Below are 15046 nucleotides of genomic sequence, written 5' to 3'. Positions count from 1 at the left end.
CACGAGAGTTCAGGGGCCTTGCTTTGACAAAGTTAACCATTTTCACTGTAGTGTCCAAAACGTCTTTCAAGCTGTCAGGCATTCGCCTCTCGGTGGATGCTGCAGTGTACCCAAGTGGCGTCGGGAGCAACTGCTTGCATGCCATGACCTCTCCTCCACTACGTATCCCTGTCATGGATTTTGTGCCATCGGTGCAGATACCTACATGAGCAACAGCTACGTTTGGCTACATTCGGACGGTTAGTGGAATTCCCACGAGAGAGTTACGGTTAATTTGATTGAATGTAAATGATTTGACTAGGCTACCTGTATTTGACATTGTGTTGTCATTTCGCTGAACACTAGATGGTTTAATTTGAATTTTGGCAGTGAAAGAAGGCTAATCAGGCGAGACAAAAAACTCACCCAAACATATAGCCCCATTGGAAAATATAAATTGACTGATTTTAATTTAAAAAAAAAAGGTGAATCACATTTTTATTTGGTGTACCACCAACGGTATTGTCCAGTTTGGGAATACCTGGTCTATAGAACCCCCCCCAAAAATGTTATTGCTTGCTTCATATATGACACCCCTAAAGGTTTTATATGGAACCTTTTTGTAGGGTTCCTTGATCAGAACCCCAGGTTTTATTTTGCACTGAACCAAAATTGGTTCTATATAGAGTCCTTGTGTTCATAGATTAGACGTAACAGTAAATGTAAATCCTGAAAACTCAAATTAGAATGATATGTTACTTTTGGTATGGTTACATAAAACAGAAGGTATCTTAGGGAAAAGGAGGGTGGTTAGGGTTAGGTTTAGCTAAAAGGGTTAAAGTTAGGGGTAGGGTTAGCTAACATGCTAAGTATAACTATATAAACGCAAAACGTTAAGTGAAAGATCCCAGAAATGTTTCAGATGCTACAAAAAGCTTATTTCTCTCAAATTTTGTGCACAAAATGTGTTTGCATCCCTGTTAATGAGCATTTATCCTTTGCCAAGACAGTCCATCCACCTGACAGGTGTGGCATATCAAGAAGCTGGTTAAACAGCATCATTACACAGTTGCACCTTGTGCTGGGGACAATAAAAGGCCACTATAAAATGTGCAATTTTGTCACACAACCCAATGCCACAGATGTCTCAAGATTTGAGGGAGCATGAAATTGGTATGCTGACTGCGGGAATGTCCACCAGAGCTTTTGCCAGATAATTGAATGTTCATTTCTCTACCATAAGCCACCTCCAATGTTATTTTAGAGAATTTACCAGTACGTCCTACTGGCCTCACAACTGCAGACCCGTGTGGCTCAGTTGCTTGAGCAATGGCGCTTGCAATGCCAGGGTTGTGGGTTCGATTCCCATGTGGGACCAGTATGGGAAAAAAGAGAGTCTTGGCTAAATTACTAAAATGTAAAATGTGTGAGCGAGCGTTTTGCTGCTGTCAAAGTTGTGAACAGAGTGACCCGCGGTGGGGTTATGGTTTGGTTAGGCATAAACTATGGACAATGGCATTTTATCAATGGCAATTTGAAGAGACACTGTGACGAGATCCTGAGGCCCATTGTCGTGCCATTCATCTGCCAACATCACCTCATGTTTCAGCATGATAATTGCAAGGAAGCTGAAAATATCCCAGTTCTTCCATAGCCTGCATACTCACCAGACATGTCACCCATTGAGCATGTTTGGGATGCTCTGGATCGACAGCGTGTACCATTTCCCGCCAATATCCAGCAACTTCACACAGCCATTAAAGAGGAGTGGGACAACATTCCACAGGCCACAATCAACAGCCTTATCAACTTTTTGCGAAGGAGATGTGCCAGGCTGCATGAAGCAAATGGTCACACCAGATACTGACTGGTTTTCTGATCCACACCCCTACCTTTTTCTTTAAGTTGTCTGTGACTATCACATGAGTATCTGTATTCCCAGTCATGTGAAATCCATAGATTAGGACCCAATTCATTTATTTAAATGGATGATGTCCTTATATGAACTGTAACTCTATAAAATCTTTTAAATTGTTGCATGTTGCATTTATATTTTTGTTCAGTATAGTTGCAATGTAGCTAAAAAGTAGTGAGTAGTTGAAAAGTTGCTAATTAGCTAAAATGTTAAAGTTTTCCGTGATGAGATTTGAACTCACAACCTTTGGGTTGCTAGACTTTCGCAAACGTCTAGCAACCCCCAAAAAGGTGTGTGCTCGAATCTCATCACAGAAAACTTTTGTATGTTAGCTATTTAGCAACTACTTACTACTTTTTAGCTAAGTTGCAACTACTTAGCATGTTAGCTAACCCTTCACCTCACCTTAACCCTTTTAGCTAACCCTTCCCCTAACCTTAACCCTTTTAGCTAACCCTTCCCCTCACCTTAACCCTTTTAGCTAACCCTTCCCCTCACCTTACCTTAACCTAACTCCTAATCTTAACCTTAACCCTAATCTTAACCTTAACCCTTAGCCTAGCTAATGTTAGCATTTGCCACCTATAAAATGTTAGCCACAATAAATGGGAATTCGTAACATATCTACGTTTATGTAACATATTGTATGTTTTTTCAAAATCATAACATATCATACGAATTGTATTTTGCAACATATCATACAAAATGGGAGATGGACAACTACAAATTAGTACATACCATACGAAATCTTACACATTTTACTAAATGGAGCATCTCGGATTTACATGCAGAATAATACGAAATGCTCTGAGAGCTGGTTGCAAAAGGTGCCATATATGAACCCTTTTTGGTTCTATACAGAACCTTTTTTCTATGAGTGTAAACAATCTAGACTATTCGACAAGAGACTTTTGAGTTTCAAAGCTCCATTTCATGGTTTCAACCTCCTCAACCATAGCAGGACAGTTACGAAACTCCCATGTTTGACCTGTAAGCTAATGTACAGACAGGAACAAGAGATGTATGGAGAGAAATAAGAATGGAAAGGAACACATAGAGAAATAAGAATGGAGAGGAACGCATAGAGAAATAAGAATGGAGAGGAACGCATAGAGAAATAAGAATGGAGAGGAACGCATAGAGAAATAAGAATGGAGAGGAACGCATAGAGAAATAAGAATGGAGAGGAACGCATAGAGAAACAAGAATGGAGAAGAACGCATAGAGAAAGCGATGGCGAGGGACAGCGATAGGATGAAGACCAGAGAGAGAGAGAGAGACAGAGAGAGAGATGGGTGGGTGGGTAGTGAGAAAGAGGGGTGAGTGGGTAGTGAGAAAGAGGGGTGGGCGGGTAGTGAGAAAGAGGGGTGGGTGGGTAGTGAGAAAGAGGGGTGGGCGGGTAGTGAGAAAGAGGGGTGGGCGGGTAGTGAGAAAGAGGGGTGAGTGGGTAGTGAGAAAGAGGGGTGGGCGGGTAGTGAGAAAGAGGGGTGGGCGGGCAGTGAGAAAGAGGGGTGGGCGGGTAGTGAGAAAGAGGGGTGAGTGGGTAGTGAGAAAGAGGGGTGGGCGGGTAGTGAGAAAGAGGGGTGGGCGGGTAGTGAGAAAGAGGGGTGGGCGGGTAGTGGGAAAGAGGGGTGAGTGGGTAGTGAGAAAGAGGGGTGGGCGGGTAGTGAGAAAGAGGGGTGGGCGGGTAGTGAGAAAGAGGGGTGGGCGGGTAGTGAGAAAGAGGGGTGGGTGGGTAGTGAGAAAGAGGGGTGGGCGGGTAGTGGGAAAGAGGGGTGGGCGGGTAGTGGGAAAGAGGGGTAGGCGGGTAGTGAGAAAGAGGGGTGGGTGGGTAGTGAGAAAGATGGGTGGGCGGGTAGTGAGAAAGATGGGTGGGTGGGTAGTGAGAAAGAGGGGTGGGTGGGTAGTGAGAAAGATGGGTGGGCGGGTAGTGAGAAAGATGGGTGGGTGGGTAGTGAGAAAGAGGAGTGGGCGGGTAGTGAGAAAGAGGGGTGGGTGGGTAGTGAGAAAGAGGGGTGGGTGGGTAGTGAGAAAGATGAGTGGGCGGGTAGTGAGAAAGAGGGGTGGGTGGGTAGTGAGAAAGATGGGTGGGCGGCAGTGAGAAAGATGGGTGGGTGTGTGTAGAGGGGATTGGGAGGGGAGTAGAGGAAAGAAGAGAAGGGATAAAGGTGTAGGTCATGCGGATATAAGTGGCAAGGATATAGGTGGCAAGGATATAGGTAGCAAGGATATAGGTGGCAAGGATATAGGTGGCAAGGCAGACAGAAGAAATTCCAGTGCACCAAACACTCACACAGTATTTCTACTGGCAGCTCATGTTCCCGAGCACCAAGTCACATCACCAGTAGTGTAGGCTATAATATACTTCTGTGCGGAAATCCCACTTTCATGTTTCCATAGCCTAATAAATGCATATTTTAAATACATTTCAAGTTACTGGCCCTGCATCAAAATGCACTTACAACGTAGGCCTACACATTTGCCTCCAATTATCAAATTATTTTATACATTTTTCAGTCCTCCTAGAATAGCGCTAAAGTAGGCTTTATAGATTGTATCTACAATAGGCCTCCGACAATGGAATGATAGAAATGGCTTAGAAATGGACCGGACCAATGAGTGTGCGGTGGGCGTGTCCTCCTGCCTCTGCTGGTGTAAACAGCGTGTACAGAAGCGCCAGGCTCGCGCGGAGCGGAGAGGAGATGCGTGTATAAATATCAGAGTGCCTCTTCTCTCCGCTATAGCAGACCTGACACATGACCTAATTGTCCCTGTCACATCTCCAGTGTGTCCTCACCAAGACCGCACTTCCCGAAGGAGTCGACTAGAAAACGGTTGGTTTATTCTACAGGTTGGTGCGTCTCTCGATCTCCGTGGAGTTTATAAGCTAACTACTAAACCTTTTGGGGATTTAAAAACAACTCCAGCTCGCCTCTCTTTTGCTCTTACTCTAGTGTCAAAGCCAAAGCCACCGGTGTATCGGTAGTCTAGCCTGCTAATAGGAATACAACAGACTGCTTTGGGTCGTTGTGGACTGTACGTGCTGCAGAAAGGAGCGGCCAGTGCCAGCTGTGGCTGTAAGGACCAGAGGTGTTTGTTTTCAAGGTGCGCCTTTTTGCGGTTCGTTCCAGCTCATCTCCTCCCAGTGCCATTGATCAGTGTCAAAATAAATCGTCCTACAAAATATACATGTATCCCTACATGTAATTAATGCAATTTACACAATGCCATCCTTATAGACTTTGACCGTGCATGACAGCAACAATGGTACGGTATCTGTGCGTTAACAACCGTATCATGTACCAACACGTTTCACCCGGCAAGCAAGCACAACTCGCGCAAGTGGTAGCATTGTTAAAACCACAAATTATATTTATAGGGCTGGTTTATGTATGATGTTGTATAATATGATACTGTGCAGCAAGGGTAGCCAATGTTGTGTATTTTCAAGCGCTCGGTTCGCATGTGCCACTGTATCTTGCGCTCGCTTCTCGTAACGTGCGCGCCCGGTTTCGCTGCCCTAGGGGGCATCAAGTGCACAGTCATCAGGTATGTGTTTTTTATATTCTTCCAACAACAGTCCGTCATTTTCAACATGTCCATATATTCAAGTTGTATTGCTGATAATAGTTCAGTGTTTTTCAGATTGATGCGCCCATATACGAACCTATAGCTAATCGGTGATTATATTGAACTCAGTCAGTATTGGTGAGGTAAGAGCAGCGTTAGTTTAGTTTATACTAGCCTATGTACCCAACAGCTTCCTTCATTATCAGGATATGTATGTGGAATGAGTGATGAGCACGTGACAGTTGAGGTTTGACTGAGGCTGTAAGGGCATATTGATGATGAATGTAAGACTTGCTCAGAATATGACAGAGCTGTTCAATAAGTGAATGGATTTCCTGCTGTAATTGAAGTCTTTAGAGGGCTTAGTGGTCAGGGAATAAGCAGTGTGCATGTTTCTGTGTGTGTGTGTGTGTGTGTGTGTGTGTGTGTGTGTGTGTGTCTCTGTCAGATTTAAGAAAGGGGAAAGTTAACCCTGTACTTCCCCTCCTTCTTTCAGTCGCTCTTGTAAAAGATGCATAGCTAGCAGAGATGACAATGATGATGATATCAAATCTCAGGAAAGGAATGACCATGACCGGATTTCAAGGCCATAATTGACAAGATCCCTGCATGAGAGAACGAGAGAGAGACAGAGAGGGAGGGAGGGATGTTTGGAAGCAACAGAAGTCCACATTAGAGCCACAGAACAGGGATTGAAGGAACACCCATTGGAACCATGTAATCAGTCCTGGGAATGTCAAAGCATCTCAGAGAAACAGATACCTGGGTTTGACTGACAGCCAGAGGTTGACAAACTAATTGGTATATTCAGAATGTACTCTAGGTTTCCACACATAACCCATAACCAAGGAGAGGAGAGGAGAGTGAGAGAAGAGGGGAGGGGAGGAGAGAAAGGAAAGAGAATAGGGGAGGAGTGGAGAGAGAAAGAAGAGGGGAGGAAAGGAGAATGGAGAAGAGAAAAGGAGGACAAGAGAGGAGATGAGATGAAAGGAGAAGAGAAGAAAGGACAGATGAAGAGAGGACAGACGATGAGAAGAGAGGAGGAGAAAGGACGGATGAAGAGAAGATAGGAGAGGAGAATAAATCAGGAATACAGCAGGTGAGTGCAACCTTTCCTTGCCTTCTTTTGACTTGCAAATATCACTGTGTATATACATGGCCCAAGGGGCAGGTGTGTGTGTGATACCCTCTTACCAGGGTCACTCTCGAAGGTATCTGTAGAATGACCAGAATAACACAGACAACCCCATTTCTCATGAAGTGTATAAAATAGGCACTACAGTTTATCATATGTCTGTATGGTGGTGGATGTACACATACTGTAGGTGTGGTGGTGGATACACACATAGACTATATATTACGATGAGGGGAGGAGGGAGAGAGAAGGATACAGAGGAAGAGTGGACGAGATGTTTGGAGAGGGAAGTATATAGAGAGAGAAAGTAGAGAGGAAGAGAGGTGGAGAGGGATCTAGAAAGAGATTGAGGAGAGCTATACAGAGAGATGTAGAGAGAGGGGCCTACAGTCTAATTATTACTCTAACAGCTACTAGTATCACTCCATCTATTTGAGCTTGTTCTGTGGTTTTCTTAGTATAGATATAGAATGACTAGAAAGGACATTCCATTCATGTTGTTGTGGCTCATATTGGCTGCAGCAATCAGAATGCTCAGTGCATTGACTCATATCATCTCCTCATCCCTCAGACTCTCATTGCCTTTCTAAATGCTTTTTGCATGCAGCAATGTGTGTGCGTGCGTGTGCTTGCAATGATATGAAGTGGACCATGACAAAACCAGTGAATTTCAGGCTGGTGCATTTCAACTTGCGTGCTATTCCGTTTTGTTACATCACTTCCAACTTGTTAGCAGCTCGTCTGTGTTTTTTCTGAGCTGTGTTCAATCTGCTAGGTCTATTTCTATTTCTATGCCGCGTATATTTCAATGTTCATTCTGCTAGGTCTGCAAGGTTCATTCTGCACGTTTTTTATATGTACAGTCTGTCAAGTCCATTTCTATGTTAATTCCGCTAGGTGTATTTCTATGTCCATTCTGCTAGGTCTCTTTCTATGTCCCTTCTGCTAGGTCTCTTTCTATGTCCCTTCTGCTAGGTCTCTTTCTATGTCCCTTCTGCTAGGTCTCTTTCTATGTCCCTTCTGCTAGGTCTCTTTCTATGTCCCTTCTGCTAGGTCTCTTTCTATGTCCCTTCTGCTAGGTCTCATTCTATGTCCCTTCTGCTAGGTCTCTTTCTATGCCCCTTCTGCTAGGTCTCTTTCTATGCCCCTTATGCTCTGTCTATTTCTATGCCCCTTCTGCTAGGTCTCTTTCTATGTCTATTCTGCTGGTTTTGTTTTTATATGTACATTCTGCTAGGTCTGTCTACATACATTCTGCTAGGTCTATGTCTACATACATTCTGCTAGGTCTATTTCCATGTCCATTTTGGTATACATATTTCTATTGTTATTCTGCTAGGTCTATGTCTACAAGAATTCTCCTAAGTACATTTCTGTCCATTCTGCTAGATCTATTTCTATGTCAATTCTGCTGGTTTTGTTTTTATATGTACATTCTGCTCGGTCTATGTCTACATAAATTCTGCTAGGTCTATTTCTACTGTGTGGGTGAGTCACTCTCTGAGACAGAGATTCAGGAGTTCTTGGCACGCATATGTTGTGGAACACTGGGGAGCACACACATACACACTGCCATCGTGGACGAGGGAGCGAGCTGCCAGAGGCCACCATTTACTCCAGGAAACCATCAGGGCTCCAGCATAGTTTCAGAGGGGAAAGTAACACAAACACACACACACAACTTCCCTCGCTCATGTGTCTGTACAAGCCTTCTGGCTTGGCGAGTTGCTCTCTGCCTCCTCCTTAGGAAAATACCAGCTCTTCATATTATATTGTACAAGGTGCCAAGCAGAAACCAAATGGCACCCTATTTCCTACATAGTGCACTACTTTTGAACAGGGCCCAATAGGGAATAGGGTGCCATTTAGGATGTATCTTCTAGTAGTTTTGGCCTATCCATCAAGCCCTTAATGGGGTGTGAAGTTGTTCTGAGTGGTTGTTGTCCCGTCTCACCCTGCCAGCCTTGCAGCTAGTTCCCCCTGGCATGTATCTTAGCATTCATCCCAAATGGTACCCTATTCCTACTTTGTGCACTACTTTTGACCAGAGCCCTATGAGTGCTAGTCTAATGGAGTGCAGTATGTAGGGACTAGGGTGTCATTTGGGACGGAGACTGAGGCTAAGGAGTTAATTAATGAAATAAAACAGTGATCGGTCCAAGAAGTGGATAACATGGTGTAAATTGATACCAGGCGTTTCCATGGCTTGGCTTAGCATCTTGCTTTCTCCTCCTCCGCTGGGGGTTATTTTGGTTTGTGTGTGTGTGTGTGTGTGTGTGTGTGTGTGTGTGTGTGTGTGTGTGTGTGTGTGTGTGTGTGTGTGTGTGTGTGTTGACTTGACTAGCCCTAATCTGACCCGGCAGACAGGTGGACACTGACCGATCTCTCTGTCTCTCTGTATGTCTCTCTCTGTCTGTTCGTGTCTCTCTGTCTGTTCGTGTCTCTCTGTCTGTATGTGTCTCTCTCTGTCTGTATATGTCTCTCTCTGTCTGTATATCTCTCTCTCTCTGTCTGTATGTCTCTCTCTATCTGTATGTCTCTGTGTCTGCCTTTTTTCTTTCTCTCTCTCTCTCTGTCTGTATGTCTGTCTGTATGTCTCTCCGTCTGTTCGTGTCTCTCTGTCTGTATGTGTCTCTCTCTGTCTGTATGTGTCTCTCTGTCTGTATGTGTCTCTCTCTCTGTCTGTATGTCTCTCTCTCTGTCTATATGTCTCTGTCTGTATGTCTCTGTGTCTGCCTTTTTTCTTTCTTTCTCTCTGTCTGTATGTGTCTCTCTGTCTGTATGTCTTTCTGTCTGTATGTCTCTCTGTCTGTATGTGTCTCTCTGTCTGTATGTCTCTCTGTCTATATGTGTCTCTCTGTCTGTATGTGTCTCTCTGTCTGTATGTCTCTCTCTCTGTCTGTATGTCTCTCTGTCTGTATGTCTGTCTGTATGTCTCTCTGTCTGTATGTCTCTGTGCCTATTCCTACTTTGTCTCTCTGTCTGTATATCTCTCTGTCTGTATGTCTCTGTGTCTGCCTTTTTTCTGTCACATTGATTTATGCACACATCTAAGCACACAGGAGGCTGGTGAGGGGAGGACGGCTTATAATAATGGCTGGAATGGAGTGCTTTCAAACATATGGAATCCATTCGTTTGATATCATTCCATAGATTCCATTCCTCCCCAATGAGCCCATCCTCCCCAATTACGGTGCCACCAGCCACCTGTGGCATACACATCAGAAATGAGGTTTTTGCACATTGTTTGACACAGGACTGTATAGCTACTTTGTACTGTAGTCTGAAAGTGGTTCCACTGTCCAAACATAAATATCCAATTGGAACTGCAATAGTAGAGTAGTAGACTCCTACATTATTTAATAAGACTAGTTTGCATAAACATGTATGAATGATTATGTGTCCATATGAAATCCTCACATGGATAAAACATTTAGAATTCAGTTTTAATAGAAAAACAATTCGCCTTTGACTGCGAGCGGCATTCAACAGTTCATTTCCTGTTACCCAAAATGCAAGCCAAGCTATTTAAGGCTCTCCAGTTGGACAGGAACCACATGGATCCTTTTTATCTGGTATTTGTTGTGTGTGTGTGTGTTTTTTAAATTTGTTTTTGGTGCATGTCTGTGTGTGTGTGGTGTGTGTGTTTTTTAAATTTGCTGTGTGTGTGTTTTGGTATCTTAATACAAGCCCTTAGAGGCTTGACACGATAGGCCAAGAATGTTCATGTCTAATCAGGGTGTTCCTCAGCAGCCATTTGACCTGACATGGTTCTGTCAGACAAGATATAGACGGCCCACTCTCCATACTGTCTTAACATTATACCACTGACCTCATGTTCATTACGGCTTATCCTCACACACACACACACACACACACACACACACACACACACACACACACACACACACACACACACACACACACACACACACACACACACACACACACACACACACACAGTTGGGACATCTGGCTGTAAATGCAAGCCTGACTGCTAATTTGCCAAGAGATGTGTTTGGACAGGTTAGCCTTATTATCCTCACACAGGAGGGTGTGTGTGTGTGTGTGTGTACATTTGGATGATTTATCACTAAGGGAGCAACAGGGTACATTTGGATGATTTATCACTAGGGGAGCAACAGGGTACATTTGGATGATTTATCACTAAGGGAGCAACAGGGTACATTTGGATGATTTAGCACTAAGGGAGCAACAGGGTACATTTGGATGATTTATCACTAAGGGAGCAACAGGGTACATTTGGATGATTTATCACTAAGGGAGCAACAGGGTACATTTGGATGATTTATCACTAAGGGAGCAACAGGGTACATTTGGATGATTTATCACTAAGGGAGCAACAGGGTACATTTGGATGATTTATCATTAAGGGAGCAACAGGGTACATTTGGATGATTTATCATTAAGGGAGCATTGTGCATGGCAAGTGTTAACATTAATAACCTCAGAACAGCCTCAATTCGTCGGGGCTTGGACTCTACAAGGTATTGAAAGCGTTCCACAAGGATGCTGTCCCATGTTGGCTCAAATGCTTCCCAATGTCGTGTCAAGTTGTCTGGATGGCCTTTAGGTGGTGGACCATTCTTGACACACTCAAACTGGTCTGACTGCCACCTACTACCATACCCCATTCAAAGGCACTTAAACATTTTCACTTGCCCAGTCACCCTCTGAATAACACACATACACAATCCATGTCTCAAGGCTTAAAAACCCTTATTTAACCCGTCTCCTCCCCTTCATCTACACTGATTGAAGTGGATTTAACAACTGACATCAATAAGAGATTCCTAGCTTTCAGCAGGTGTTCATAATGTTTAGTCCAGTCAGTGTATATGCCTACTGTCCTCTAGCTTTCAGCAGGTGTTCATAATGTTTAGTCCAGTCAGTGTATATGCCTACTGTCCTCTAGCTTTCAGCAAGTGTTCATAATGTTTTGTCCAGTCAGTGTATATGTCTACTGTCCTCTAGCTTTCAGCTGGTGTTCATAATGTTTAGTCCAGTCAGTGTATATGTCTACTGTCCTCTAGCTTTCAGCAGGTGTTCATAATGTTTTGTCCAGTCAGTGTATATGCCTACTGTCCTCTGGGACATGAGAGACAGAATGTTACATATTCCTCAAATAAGGCATAAACCTCTAGAGCAGGGGTATTGAACTCTGACCCTACGATGTCCGGACCCTACTGGGTTTCTGCTCTACCTGATAATTATTGCAGCCACCTGGTGTCGCAGGTTGAAATCAGTCCCTGATTAGGAAGAATGAAAAAGCAGTGGAATTGGCTTCCAGGTCGAGATTTGAATTTGACAGCACTAGTGTGTGCGTGTGTGTGTGCGTGTGTGTGTGTGTGTGTGTGTGTTGTAATGAGTTAGAGGATGCGATACACAGAGCCATATCTCTTGGAAGGAGAGTAATCCTTGTGGAGGATGAGGCAGGGTTGTCAAAGCTGACATCTGTCAGAATAGGAGGGAATAAACTACCTGTCACTACCTAGAGAGGCTGGAGCGATGGAGAGAGGGAGGGGTTGGAAGGGAGAGAGATTGGGTTAGAGAGATGGAGGGAGTAAGAGAGAAGGGGAGATGGAGAGAGGGAGGGGTTGGAAGGGAGAGAGATTGGGTTAGAGAGATGGAGGGAGTAAGAGAGAAGGGGAGATGGAGAGAGGGAGGGGTTGGAAGGGAGAGAGATTGGGTTAGAGAGGTGGGGGGAGTAAGAGAGAAGGGGAGATGGAGAGAGGGAGAAAGAGAGATTGGAGAAAATAGAAGGATGGTTTGGAGAGCGATTTGGTTTGAAAGAACGGAGAGAAAGATGGGATTGGAGAAAGAGAGAGGGGTGGGGGTTGAGGATAGACAGAAAGAGAGAAGGAGACTATCATATTCCCTTGATGAAAATAGGAAATTGAGAGAGCTGGTAGAATACCAACAAGTTACTGTCACATCCTGGAGGAGAAATAGGACTTTTTGGATCCAGCCCATCACAAATCATAGGAGACTTGATGGATATTCATGTGGTCATCACCAGGTTTTGACTGGTTTCATTTTGGAAAGAAAAACACATGTAACACTTGAATCAATCTAATACAATCAGAGAATCAAGCTCTCAAGGAATATACTGTAAGAGAACAAACATCTAAGTAATGGGGAGAGAAATGTAATGTTATTCATTTTCTAGATTTGTTTTCATAAAGGACTGAATTGAATAGACAAACAACCAACATGTGGCTTGTGATTTTCTCTGTGTTTCAGGAAGACTGTGGGAACAAGAGTGGATCCAGCCCGCTTGACTGTGGTGACAAGGTGAGTACACACACACAGATATACACACACACACATACACACACATAAACAAATGCATACACAAATACATACACACACAGATAAAGCTGTGTAAGTGCTCCCCGACAGCTTGCTCCCCAGTATTCTGCAAGGCACAGATTCCATGAGTCGATCCGCAGCACTGCATGTTGTTGTCACAGTGTGTGTGTGTGTGTGTGTGTGTGTGTGTCCTCGCCACACCATGTAGTGTAGGGAATAATGGATGTATGAAAGTGAGAGACCTCAGTAGAATGTGACTGCAGGGAGGAATGAACAGAGGGCTGAGTCTTGTCTTTCATCTGCCTGCTACGTGTCAATCTCATCTAGCTGATGGCTGTCGTATGGCACACAGTGTGTGTCTCTCTCTGTCTCTGTCTCTGTCTGTCTCTCTGTCTCTCTGTCTCTCTGTCTCTCTCTCTCTCTCTCTATCTCTCTGTCTGTCTGTCTGTCTGTCTGTCTGTCTGTCTGTCTGTCTGTCTGTCTGTCTGTCTGTCTGTCTGTCTGTCTGTCTGTCTGTCTGTCTGTCTGTCTGTCTGTCTGTCTGTGTCTCTCTCTCTATCCAAGGCCGGTTGCAGATACCATTGTTGGTGCGTGAGTCTGTCTGCCTGTCTGTGTCTCCCCAAGGCTTGTTTCTGATGTTAGCTGGTTGGTTTATCCTAGTAATTCAGCAGTACCAGCCCCAGATTTGTGTCTTGTGTTCTAAATGAATGTAGGAAAGCTGGAGAGGCAGAATTGATGACATATTTTAATTTAGCTCTGCTCGGATGTTGAGGTGATTCTGATGATGCTAACGGCATGTTTAGTGTGTAGTTGTTCACTTCAGCATGTATTACTTATTCAATACTTATATAAGTTAACAAGATCAGTGTGTGTGTGTGTTTTAAGTGAGACCCCAGGGATGTGTATGTCTTCCTGATGTAGTTTCTCCAGTCATGGGAGGTGTGTGTGGTTTCAATTTGTTTTAAGTCAGCCCAGTACCCATACAGAGTGTATCCTAGCATGACCTCTTTCTCCCCTTCAGGATGTTCCTACTTTCAACCCCACTACTCTGAGGGCTTAGGAGGTGTGTGTGTGTGTGTGTGTGTGTGTGTGTGTGTGTGTGTGTGTGTGTGTGTGTGTGTGTGTGTGTGTGTGTGTGTGTGTGTGCGTGTGCGCGCACATATTAGTCTAACAGTGTACAGGATACACATGGTATACATCGTCCAATGAAATGCTTACTTGCAGGTTCCTTCTCCACAATGCAACAACAATAACCAATAATACAATATAAGACTACAAACATAAAGTAAATGGCTCAGTAGAATAGAATAAACATTTTAGTACAAGTATAAAACAGGAAGGAACCATTTCTAGTCCGATATGTACATGTGTTCTGGGCAATGGGGGATTGGAGGGAAGTGTATCAACTGAGCAGGTTAATAACAGTCTGGTAAGCAGCAGTTATAATGTGTGTGTAACATGAATGTATACACTGAGTGTACAAAACATTAGGAACACCTTCCTAATATTGAGTTGATGGGGCATGGACTCTACAAGAGGTCAAAAGCGTTCCACAGGGATGCTGTCCCATGTTGACTCCACTGCTTCCCACAGTTGTGTCAAGTTGGCTGGATGTCCTTTGGGTGGTGAACCATTCTTGATACACACAGGAAACTGTTGAGCGTGAAAAACCCGTTTGTGACACACTCAAACTGGTGCGCCTGGCACCTACTACCATACACAGTTCAAAGGCACTTAGATATTTTGTCTTTCCCATTCACCCTCTGAATGGCACACATAGACAATCCATCTCTCAATTGTCCCAAGGGAGGGGGGGGGGGGGGTCCTTGATGATGCTGCAGGCCTTCCTCAGGCATTGTTTCAAGTAGATGTCCTGGATGGGTGGGAGCATGGTCCCAGTGTGTGAGAGAGCATGTGTGTACGAGCATGTGGTTGTGTGTGTGTGTGTGTGTACATTTCAAGTTCCCCAGCACCCAGAGGGCTATGAGATGGGAGAACCCATCCCTCTCAATACAAGAGCATGAATATAGATAGAATTGAAAAGGGAAGAAAGAGCAAGAGAAGAAAATGGAAGAAGAAAGATGTTATTTGCCTGATATCTCATACCAACCGGG

At 44.2% G+C, this 15046-nt stretch overlaps 1 protein-coding gene across 7 annotated transcripts in view; it reads left to right on the top strand.

Annotated features, from left to right (window-relative positions):
- The first annotated feature begins 4544 nt into the window (after positions 1-4544).
- The window catches only part of LOC110526709 (cell migration inducing hyaluronidase 1), a 145631-nt gene continuing 135129 nt past the window's right edge, over positions 4545-15046 (top strand). The window contains exons 1-3 of one of the 7 annotated variants that reach the window (XM_090222852.1): positions 4573-5443; positions 5961-6563; positions 12864-12914. The gene's annotated coding sequence lies outside the window, so the exon portion shown is untranslated. Of the gene's footprint in view, positions 5444-5960; positions 6564-12863; positions 12915-15046 lie in introns of those variants that run through there. The other 6 variants (XM_090222857.1, XM_090222855.1, XM_090222856.1 and 3 more) reach the window with 6 other exon arrangements.

Source organism: Oncorhynchus mykiss, chromosome 26 (assembly GCF_057628025.1).
Source record: "Oncorhynchus mykiss isolate SJ-2025 chromosome 26, ASM5762802v1, whole genome shotgun sequence".
Lineage (NCBI taxonomy): Eukaryota > Metazoa > Chordata > Actinopteri > Salmoniformes > Salmonidae > Oncorhynchus > Oncorhynchus mykiss.
Note: the sequence above shows the minus strand (reverse complement) of the source record. Positions and strands in the feature narration are given on the sequence as shown.